We start from the raw sequence: 10,888 nt of genomic DNA, 5'->3' as shown, positions 1-10,888 counted from the left end.
GATCTTCGTAAACGACACGGCGCTTTTCTGGCTTCAGGGTGAGTTCAGGTGACTTGATCGCCTCTAGTACTGTCTGAAGCCACCTCCGGTGATCTTCCGAATTCGTTCTGAAGAATGCAACGTCATCCAAGTAGACGAGACATGTCTGTCATTTCAGTCCTGCAAAAGCTGTTTCTATCACGCGTAACAAAGTAGTAGCAGTAGCGAGTAGCAGGCGCGAAGTCCGAATGACATCACGTTGAACTTGAAGAAGCCATCTGGCGTGCAAAACGCGGCCTTCTCTGGATCCCTTTCGTCGACTTCAATTTGCCAATAACCAGTCTTGAGTTACAACGACGAAAAGCACTCAGCATACCATAGTGAGCCTAATGCGTCGTCTATCCGTGGGAGGGGGTATACGTCGGTCTTTCTTATTTTGTTGAAGCGGCGATAATCGACGTAGACGCGCAGACTTCAATCTTTTTTCTTCACCAAAACCATAGCAGACGGCCACGGACTTTTCGACGGCTGCATGATGTCGTCGCGCAGCATTTCGTCGACTTGCCACCTTATAGCTTCTCGTTCTCGGGTCGACGCTCTGTAAGGGTTCTGGTGGAGTGGTCGAGCACACTCTTCGGTTAGAACGACAGAAAGTTGAGCTAGTTGGTAAGGATTCATTATGCAAAAAAGAGGTCTTTCTTTTTTCGCCTCAGTGCTCCCTTCAGTTGATAATCGGCATTCGCGTTGTCCACTTCTCTACTCTTGTGTCCTTTCTGCAAGCCTCAACTCTTCGGTTATGTTTACGATGCTTTGCAACTGGTGTTTGTCGAATCCTCGATGACACCAAAATGCTGTTCTTGCATCGTTGGTGAAGATTTTCGAGCCGCTGCTTACTCATGGCGAGGCTTGCATTTATGTCGAAGGCTGGTTCGGGAACTATGGCCGTCGAGGTAGATGCGGCAGAATCAGGGAGGACAAACGCATAACAAGTTGCCACTATTTCCACGAGGTATGCGGCCGTCGTCTTCTTGGTGACGTGCTTGAATTACATGCTGAAATTATTCAGCTTCACTTTCTCTTTTCCTCTGTGCAGTCGAGCGATTCCTCTTGCGACGCAAGTTTGACGATCCAGCAGTAGGCGTTGATCACCCTCGATGACGCCTCCTAACGTATGAGGTTGTTGTGCTGTCCACGGAAATGACAATGCGGCGAGGGGCGATGCCCACTTGATCATCGAGCACACTCAAGGCTTGGTAACTATGAGAGCTCTCCTGCGCTATCGCGTGATCTTCGGATAGCCTTATCGACTTCGACTTCAGGTTGATGATTCCGCCTTGTCAGTTAAGGAAGTCCAAGCGGAGAAATATATCTCGTGAACGGTGTTGGAGGATAAGGATGGTGACAAAATAGGTTCAGTCAAGAACGGCAACTCTAGCCGTGCAGATTCCGGTCAGTGTTATTAGGTTCTCTCCACCTGTCCGGATTAGAGGGCCTTCCCATGCAGTCTTAACTTTCTTCAACTGGGCGGCAATCGGTTCACTCATGAAGGAGTTGTCGGCTCCTGTGTCCAGTATGGCACTCACTGCGTGGCAGTCGAGAAGCACATCAGGTCGGTTGTTCTTTCTTTGAGTTGCAGTTAGGTCTTGACGCCGGATCACGGCTGCGTCGCGTTGACCTGTGGCTGGAATGTCGCGTCGTTGGGTGTTGTTTTGTCGGCGTATTCTTTACTTCTTGATTTCGTCGAGACGGCGGCGTCTCGTTGATATGACTTCGAGACAGGATTTTCGGCATCTTCGTCGGTGGCGGAGCATCTTCGTCAGTTCGACGAACAGCAATCATACCTCCATGTATGGCGGCTTTTAGTTTTCTGGATATGTGCTTGCAAACCAGCCTTGGCCTGGGCGTGGCGGGGTTAGATAGAAGCCGGGTGATGGCAAAGGGGTGGTCGTCGAGGGCTCCACTGAGTGAAGACCAGGTAATTATTAAACTTTCGAGGTCCATTGTACTTTACAAAGGGGAGGGGCATAAGCTAAAGAAAAAATGGTAACACTTATGGCATTACAATGCGGAACAGAACAACGACGCTTCAAAATAAATACAACGGATCAAGGAACTCAGCAGGCACATGCTAATATAAAAATCTGAACAGAAATGCGCCATAACACAAATCGCAAAATTGACTTGCTAGGGCATAATCTCTAAATTATGTTTTCGCTTGTGGTCCTAAAAAGGACAGGATCTGTAACGGCCTCTAACGATGGTGACAGCTTATTCAATTTTTGGCATGTTTTAGGGGACAGAAATGAGTTCGTGACTGGGGGGGGGGGAGGGTGTTACAACAAGGTATGGTAATTTTGGGGGGCGGGTTCAAGCAGTCCAGAAATAAATCACGCCGGCTGAACCCAACGGGAAAGGAGGGTGCGCTTGTGGTAGAAACGTTTACGAAAAAGTGAAAGGCGGGATAGTTTTCTTCTAGAAGCTAATGATGCGAGGTGCAAAATGCGCTTCATTTCTGTTACACAGGTGGACCTATGATAGTAATTTAACATGAACCTGAATGAGCGATTTCGCACGGCTTTAACGAATTTAATTAAATTAGTATGACATGGGTCACAGATGGATGCTGCAAATACGAGCTGTGGATGAGCATACATAGGTGGTGTAAAAATGCAGTTTCAATGATGAGGACGCTAACGGGAAGTTGCGGTGAAAATATCCCAGTGTACGAAAACTTTTCGATGCTGTATGTTCAATGTATAATTTTCAAGAAAACTGGATTGTAATGTGAGCACTTGGTAACAATATTGGATTGGATTGGAGCCAACTTTATTTATGCCTGCAGTTAACAATAAGAAGTTGCAGTTTGCAATGGGACGTTGTTAAGATAATCAGTGGGGAATGTCAAGTCATTACGAGAAACTGCCATTGATTTGCACTCGTTTATATTTAATTCCCTCTTCCAAATACGACATCAGATATTAATACTATCAAGGTCCGTTCAAGGGCGTTAATGACGGAATCGTTAGCAGTTTTACGGCGCAGCGCGTATATTTCCCTGAATTTAAGGAGGTAAGTCATTCATACACATATATATATATATATATATATATATATATATATATATATATATATCAGAAACAAGAAGGCGCCAGGTACTGATCCTTTAGGCACACCTGAACCAACTGGCTCCGAAGAGGAGCAGACATCCTTAGCAAGGACGAACTGCACACTCGTTTTTATCACGCAGTTTGTCTCGGTGTGAAACCGATACTGCTGTGTTTAGATGTTTTATTTCGTTCTATGTAGCTGTTTCCAACAAGATGATTTCTACAGTGCTTTTTCTTTCATTCCGTGTATTTCTTGAATATATTTGTCTCTGGATAGCATTCCCTATTTAATTTTCATAAAAACGGTTTTTATTTTATTTTTCTATTAGGCAGGTTATCATATTTGTAAAACTTATTTTCTAACTAAATATTAGGTTTTCATTTCTTTTCTTTAGTCTGTATGCCCTTGTGTAGTACCCTGTGTGTTAAGTGCTGATTTTCTTTTTTATTTCCCGTAGTGCTCTTACCGCTCCGAAAATTTTCTACGTGTCTTTGAAATGGTCAAGCTGTTGTTGTCACTCTTTTTTTCTGTATCTATCAGAACCAAAATAAAGTTGATTTAATATGATAAAGTAGAACATTCAGAAAAACTCGTGCGGCTACATTAAACTAGATGGACAACTTGAAGTCGCTATATCTTCAGTGCAGAGTTTCAGAGATTGCCCTAGGATGCGTGTTGGCTCACCTGCCATGCAGCGCAAGAAGTAGCGAACACAACTCATTGTTTATGCTAGATTCCTAATTACATTTCCTTTAGGCGAGTCTAAAAATCTGTCCTTTCGTAGCAAGTGGCGTGAGGATATTTTGAGCATTCTTACCTCCAACTAGCATTTTTTAACTGCCGTTCCAATAACTGCAAGTAATAAAATGTTTTTCTTTAGGAACCATATCTAGGGTATGAGAGGTTAAGGAAAACAATAGAGAAAAAGACAGATTTTATGCAATAATTATCATCTGCAGCAGCGTACTCTAAGTTAGATGCAGGGCCGAGGCCTCTCCTTGCGATATACAATTGCCCCTACATTGTGTAGCTGATTCCACATTGTGCCAGCAAATGTTTTTTTAAATTTCATCATCCGACATAGCTTTCCGCTGTCCTCGACTGCGCTTCTCTTCCCTTGGCACCCATTCTGGAAGCGTAGAGGTACACCGGTTATCAACCCTACATATTACAAGTCCTGCCAATTTCCTTTTGTAGTCTCGTAATGTCGACGGCTATCGCCGTTTGCTCTGTGATGCGCGCCGCTCCCTTCCAGCCTCTTAACGTTACGCCCAACAAGTTTCGTTCCATTGCTCTTTGCGCGGTCCTTAACTTGTTCTCTAGCTTCTTTGTTAATGTCCAAATATTCGCCCCAGATGTTAGCATTGGTAGAATGCAATGATTGTGCCTTTCTCATTTCAAATACAGTGGTAATCTCGCACACAGGATTTGGTAATGCCTCCCGTATGCATTTGCGCCCATTTTTTAAAATTTTCTGTCAATTTATTTCTCGTGCTCGGGATGTTCCCTCTGAGTAATTCACCTAGATAAGCGTACTGCTGCACACTCTGGAGACTGACCGGCGATTCCGACTTCGTGTTCCCTTGCCAGGTTATTGAACAGTATCTTTGTCTTCTGCGTATTATTTTTTAAGCCAACTCCTACACTTTGTCGCTTAAGGTCATCAATCACTTGTTAGAAGTCGTGTCTGCTGCTGCTGAAGAGGACGTCACGTGCAAACCGAAGGTTGCTGAGACATTCGCCGTTGATGCTCTTGCCTAAGCATTCTTGGTATAACAGCTTGAATACTTATAAGCATGCAGTGAATACCACCGGAGATGTTGTGTCTCCTTCCCTGACCCTTTCTAAATAGGCAATTTTCAACTTTTCTTGTGGAGAACCGAGTGGTGGTGAAATCTTTCTAGATAATTCGCAAGAGAGTCACGTGTGCCTCCTGTACTCCTTCATCCTTATTGCCTCTATGAGGGCTGGTATCTCCACTCAATAAAATATCTTTTTCATAACCTATGAGAGGCATATAGAGAAGTTTATTCTACTCTGCAGATTTTTCGTTTCTCTGATTGATGACCTGAAAGTGATCAATTGTAGAATATCCCTGCCTAAAGGGAACCTATTGGTTGATTGGAGTTAAGCGTTGCCATGATTCTATGTGAAATTATCTGGGTGACTATTATTTACATAATCATTATCCGGACACTCCAAGCGTATTTCTGCCGTCGGCGACGGCGTCGCCGTAAGGTACCGAATAAAGTCTAAGCGCGATAAAATCGTCGCCGTATGCCGTATGTGCGAGTGAAAGCTTGCCAGTGTGAGCCGGTGGTTACGGCTCAATCACGCGCACGAAAGGGAAGAAAGCGGGTAGCAAGTGCGCTGTTCTCTGCGACGCGCAAGGTTCCGGTGCGAGGGGGACTCCTCCTGGCGGCCCGTGCACCCGAGCACACCTGGCGTCCGCCCGGACCGCCATCTGTTGAGAGCCATCTGCGACGTGTACAGAGTCGGCCGCGCGCTATCTTCTCGCAGCTTAGTGGCGTTCATGCGAGCGCCAGCACGAAGCTGCATTCGCTAGCCGCTGCTGCCGTGATTAGACACTCTAGCGTGTCGACAGTGAGTTTCCGCAGTCACCGAGTGAGACGTGTTCTGGTTTGCTTGTCTGCGCGTGAAGCGATTCAGGTTAATAAAGTTAGTACGCCTATTGTACAACTTGATGCGTCCAATAGCTCTATTATCCTTATTTAGTATACCTGTCCACTAATTTGCTGTCGCAATCAATGCTTCGTCTTTCTGGCGAAACTGCGGCTTGTTTTATGCAATATTGACAGCAAGGTAATTTCCCGTGCCTATAATTCCTTAACGTCTCATTTCTTATGGGCGAGTATGAAGATGGTATTTTTCCCGCTTTTTGGTAAACTTACCGTAGGGAAGCGTTGCGTATAAAGGGCTCCAAGCTCTTCAAGCATGATATCTTCTTCATGTTCCATTAAACCGACTGTTATTCCATTTTATCCTGGCGTTTTTCTTGCAAGGCCTTTCTAACTTCATCGGTAGTTATAGAAGGAGCCTCTGTGTTCTTTTCATAACTCCTTTAATGACGCTAGCGTTGCCGCTCTGGGCACAGTACATGTCAGTATAGAAGTATTCTGCCGTATATATTGTTACGTGGATGTTCTGAGTATAGGCACACTGTATTGACAGTGTATATGTACAAGAAGGGTGAATGGGGCAAAGATGGTTGACTAGTAAAAACAAGCAAAAGCCAGCGTCTCGCGATCTTCTTCTTCTCTCTTCATGTATCCCTCCGTAACAGGACCCCTGCGTGCTAAAGCACCGTCTCGGCATATCATAGACGAAGAACTACGAGCGAAGTATGGCTTCAGCCGCGAGACGTGCACGATGTCAATAGGCGGCGGACTTGACGATGGATGAAACTGTAACGGAGCGGTCTTGTAATTGACGTTGTTAACTTGACACAGGACTTCACAAGGCCCTGTGTAGCGAGAAAGAAGCTTTTGATAGAGGCCGATCCGACGACATGGTGACTAAAGCAGGATCCAAGCACATGAGGCGAACTGAACATCGTGATGGCACTGGTCGTAACACTCTTTGTACATATGCTGCGAGGCTAATAAACGAGATCGGGTGACTTGACGGGCCATGTGAGCGTGATCGATGACTTCACGAGTGTACTCAGTGGCAACGCGCGACACAGAAGGTAGGATGGTGTCAAACGGCAATGTGGGCTCGCGACCATACAAAAGAAAAAAGGGCGAATATCCTGCGTTGTCATGTCGGGACGAGTTATACGCGAATGTCACGTTGGCCAGCGTGGCGTCCCAGTCGTCGTGATAGTTGGAAACGTGCATCGACAGCATCTCTGAGAGTGTTCGGTTGCGACGTTCCGTAAGACCGTTCGTTTGTGGGTGGTAGGTGTTGCACAGCTTGCACTCAATGGCACAAGAGCGGAGGAAGTCGTCCAGAACTCGAGGCAAGAACGAGTGGCTGCGGTGTGCAACTATCCAGGCGTACCGTGCTTAAGAATGACGTCGTGAAGGAGAAAACCGGTGACGTCAGTTGCGCAACTAGTCGGCAACGCCTTTGTTATCGCGTAGCGCGTCGCGTAATGAGTAGCGACAGCGATCCACTTATTCCATCTAATTGTCGTCGGGAAATGGCCGAGCAGATCAAGGCCTATGCGAAAGAAAAGTTCACAGAGAACTTCAATTGGATGGAGTCGTCCGGCAGGTGGCAGGGGAGGTTTCTTCAGGCAGTAACGCAATTCTCAAGTTGCGACATAGTGACGCACAGAGCGGCAGAGACCTGGCCAGAAGAACCGACGTCGTACGCGGTCGTATGTAGGCAAAACTCCAAACTGTCCCGCGGTCGGTACATGGTGAAGTTGTTCGAGAACGACGGATCACAGGTGACGAGGAACGACTAGGAGCCACTCAGGGCCGACAGGGTTGATGTTTCGACAGTAGAGGATGCCGTCGTGCAGCATGAACAAGCGGCACGTGCCGTCACTGCTGCCAGATTGCGCTCCGACGATGATGAACAGTAAGGATGCGTCGCGTTCTGGTTGAGCGCGCATGTAGGTCATGTCAGTCATTGCCATCACGCAAGTCACCGGATCTTGCGCAGCAGGATCGGGAGGACAAGTATCCAGCTCCGACCAGAGAGACAGCGAGCGTCCTTGTGCAGAAGTCCAGACTTGTAGTTGACAACAAACCAATATTCTTGAGGCCGCAAGGCCCAGCAACCAAGCCGTCTTCTGGGGTCCCGCAGGGAAGACAGCCAGTAAGGGGCGTGGTGGTCTGGAACGACCGAAAACGTGCGGCCATGCAAATATGGCGGGAACTTGGCGACAGCCTGAACTAAAGCCAAGCACTCCCGCCTGTTGATGGAGCGATTTTTCTCGGGAGGTGATAGCAGGAATTGGCGGAAGCTATCACACACTTGGTACCATTCTGCTGTGGGGCGAGAACAGCGCCGATGCCATGGCTGCTTGCGTCAGTGTGGACTTCGGTCGGTGCAGATGGATCAAACTGGGCAAGTATGGGAGGGGTGGTCAGAAATCCAATGACAGCGGTGAACGCGTCAGCTTGCTCAGGGCCTCATTAGAACCGCGTGTTCTTAAGATCTGTCAAAAGCCGAACAATATCGGCGAAGGTTTTGCCAAAATGGTGAAAGTAACAACATACGCCGAAAAAGCAGCGCACGTCAGAAGCAGGACGTGGCACAGGGAAACTGCGAACGGCACGCTGCGTCAACGAGGTGTCCCAACACTGTAATCTGATGGCGCCCGAATTGACATTTCTTGGTGTTCAGTAGGAGGTCGGCTTTTCAGAAGACCGCAAGAATTGCTGCGAGTCGGGTAAGGTGGCTGCCGAACGTGGGAGAAACAACAATAACATCGTTAAGACAACAAAGACAGGTGGTCCATTTGTAGCCTTGCAGAAGACAGTCTATCATACGTTCAAATGTCGATGGAGCATAACATAGGGCAAAGGGCATGACTTTGAACGGATATAAACCATCAGGTCTGATGAAGGCCTTCTTCTCGCGGTACATTTCATCAACTTAGGCTTCAATGCAGGCGAAATAGAGCGAGCCCACAGAATATGTCGACCTAAAGCAGGTCACATCCGACCAATTGTCGTGAAATTCCCGAGTTTTAAAGACAAGAGCATCATTTTAAGAAATGCTTCCAAATTGAAGGACCTGCAGAAGCCACGCGTGTGGATTGAAGAAGATTTCTCGGCCCGAATGCAGCTCATCAGGAAAAAACTCAGAGATTTCGCTCGCGAAGTACGTAAGCCTAACGAAAAATATACTGTGGTCTACGATAAACTCCTTCTTGGAAGCAAATGTTACACATTTGATTCATCACAAAACAAAGTAACCTGTCTTTCAACGCGCAATGAAGCCGAAGTATGTCGGCTGAGTGAGCAACCTACTGTTGGCGCACGAGGGGACGAAACTAACCAGAATGATTGACATAGTCATGCTAATCAAGGTGATTCATTGTCACTCCTGCTGTGCAACTTTCGAAGCATGTTTCACAAACAAGACCAGCTATGTGCATTTATTGAGGCTTGTTCTGTAGATATTGTTCTTGGGACAGAAACTTGGCTTACACCCGATATTAGGGACAACGAGCGGTCGCTCTCTAGAAACTTTACTATATTTAGAAATGATAGGGTGGGCGCACGGGGAGGCGGTGTTGTAGCTGCCGTGAAATCTAATCTATGTGCTCGCGTTGTTGACACACAGTCAAATATTGAAATTTTGTGGATTTAACTTCAGGTCTGTCCCTCTGTGACTTGCGCAGTCGGGGTCTGTTACCGTCCGCCTGATGCTACTTCTGAATTCATCGAGAGTCTTAATCATTCCCTAACTTTAATCCAAGACAAGTATCCAACTTCACCTATAATCCTTGCTGGCGATTTCAACTACCCCACAATAAATTGGCAGACGTGTACGCCCCTAGGTTGCGCAAGAAAGAGCGAATGCAAGGAATTTCTCGATGTTCTTTGTTCATTTGATCTGCATCAAATAGTTTGCAAACCAACACGTGGAAACGCTATTCTAGATCTAGTTCTCACAACCGAACCGGAAAATATGCTTGTTCACGTCCTTGAATGTATTAGCGAGCACAACGTAGTACGCTGTGAATACCAATTACAAAGTAGTAAACCAGAAAAGGCAACGAAATCTATTTACGATTACTCCCGTGCAAATATCGACGCGATTCTTACAGAGCTGTCATATTTTTCTGTGTGGTTCTTGGAAACCATGGCTTATCGCAATACAAATGATAACTGGCTCGCTATCCGAAGAAAGCTTATTGAACTGAAACAAAAGCACACTCCCAAAATTAGAATAACGTCATCAACACAGAGCACATGGTTCACGTCCCAAGTAAAGAGAGCAATAAATAAAAAGAAACGCCTTTACTCTAAAGCTAAGTTGTCCCACTCGGATGGTGATTGGCAGCGATACCGAGAACAATCAAATAAATGTAAAGCTGAAATTGAAGCATCTAAAGACACGTTTTTAACGGTGACATCGTCAGCATGATAATGAACAATCCGAAAAAGTTTTGGAAAGTAATTAACCCTAAACACTCTTCTCAATCCACTATACCAATCGTTAATAACAGTGAGCTACTCTCACCATCTGAAGCTGCGACTGAATTAAACTCGTTTTTCAGCTCTGTATTCACAAACGAAAATCCAATTACACCTGACCTTACGTTTCCTTCAATTAACTCATCTATGACTGATCTCATAATTACACCAGAGGGAATAGAATCGGCCATCGATCGACTTTCGAATAACTCAGCGCCAGGTCCAGACGGCATTTGCACAAAGATGCTTAAAATGACTAAACCTATAATATCTCCCGTATTAGCCGCCCTTTTCCAGCAATCAATAGATACAGGAATTGTACCAGATGACTGGAAGGTCAGTCGTATCACTCCCATTTATAAATCAGGTGACCGATCAGTGCCCTCAAACTATAGACCTATATCCTTGACTAGTATTCCATGTAAATTACTTGAGCATATCATATCTCCCGCAGTTATGAAATATTTATCTGAACATAACTTCTTTTCTAACAATCAACATGGATTTCAGAAAGGACGCTCTTGTGAAACACAGCTTTTAAAACTTATAACTGATCTTCATCAAGCTGTTCACGATTCCATAAAAATCTATGCCATATTTATTGACTTCAAGAAAGCATTCGATAAAGTTCCCCATTCTCGCTTAATGATGAAACTTAGCCGGCTTAACATACATGG

The sequence above is a fragment of the Dermacentor andersoni genome, chromosome 8 (assembly GCF_023375885.2).
Source record: "Dermacentor andersoni chromosome 8, qqDerAnde1_hic_scaffold, whole genome shotgun sequence".
Classification (NCBI taxonomy): Eukaryota; Metazoa; Arthropoda; class Arachnida; order Ixodida; family Ixodidae; genus Dermacentor; species Dermacentor andersoni.
This window is presented reverse-complemented; position numbering follows the sequence as displayed.